A 993-nucleotide genomic window follows, 5' to 3' on the forward strand; every position below is an offset into this window, starting at 1 on the left:
TGCGCTCTGAGCTTCTTTCTCCTCTGACCGTAAACCAACAAAACCAGCCCATTCCCGACCACCGACACCACACCTGCGACAGACAGAGAGAAATATAGATCATAGTACCAAGCGTCATCTTACACAACCAAAATGTTACATTAAATATTGTAATATATATTTCACTATAAATTAAATTAAATGTACAATTTTAATCTAAAAAAGTCAGGACAATGCATGTAACTTTAAAAAGTAAAACATATTTTAAATAGTATGATAACTTTCTTTCCTAGCATTCTTTGCAGTGAGCTTAAAAATATTGTAAGTGAGCTAAAAAGTATTGACTGATTGTTTATCATTTTTTAGTTTAGTTGAATACAATATATATTTCACCATAAATTACACAGTATTTATTTTTTAACTTTTAAAAACTTAGATGTGTTGTAATTTTTAATGGGACATTATGTGTACTTTTTTACAGAAAGAGTTTTAATATATTTATATATACATATCTATTATAACCCTTACTGTAAAATTACATGTATTGTTCCATTAAAAATGACAATACAAGTAATTTAATAGTAAGGTCAGTCAACCAATTAAATAATGTTTTTTTAGCGGTGCAATTTATGCTCTATGTCCAAGAATTTATTTTATTTTATTTATTCTTTTTTTATTTATTTTTGCAAGGAGCTAAAAAATATTGATTTAGTCAAACACACCAACGCATATGAGCACCTCTTGCTGCACTGCAATTTTTAAATGACTCTGTAATGACAGTTGTATTTGTTGTGCAAACAAGTGTATTGATTGTAATGGACAAGTGTCTTTAGATTGCATAGGTTGTGGATAAGTATTGCAGATTCTCATGCAGTCAGACCCCCCCCCCCCCCCCAAAAAAAACAAAAAAAAAAACATTCAAACACTTCTTATTTCTCATACAGAGGAATTAAAAATGGTTGAAAATCCATTTATGTGAATTTGATTTATGACTTAGTTTAATATTGCCTTTAA

General features: G+C 29.0%; 1 protein-coding gene across 1 annotated transcript in view; it reads right to left on the bottom strand.

The window, feature by feature from the left end:
- Nucleotides 1–993, bottom strand: part of opn9 (opsin 9) — an 8,663-nt gene that overhangs the window by 6,284 nt on the left and 1,386 nt on the right. The gene's annotated exons all lie outside the window — the stretch shown is intronic.

This window comes from Sinocyclocheilus anshuiensis, unplaced genomic scaffold (genome assembly GCF_001515605.1).
Source record: "Sinocyclocheilus anshuiensis isolate Anshui unplaced genomic scaffold, SAMN03320099.WGS_v1.1 scaffold1260, whole genome shotgun sequence".
Classification (NCBI taxonomy): Eukaryota; Metazoa; Chordata; class Actinopteri; order Cypriniformes; family Cyprinidae; genus Sinocyclocheilus; species Sinocyclocheilus anshuiensis.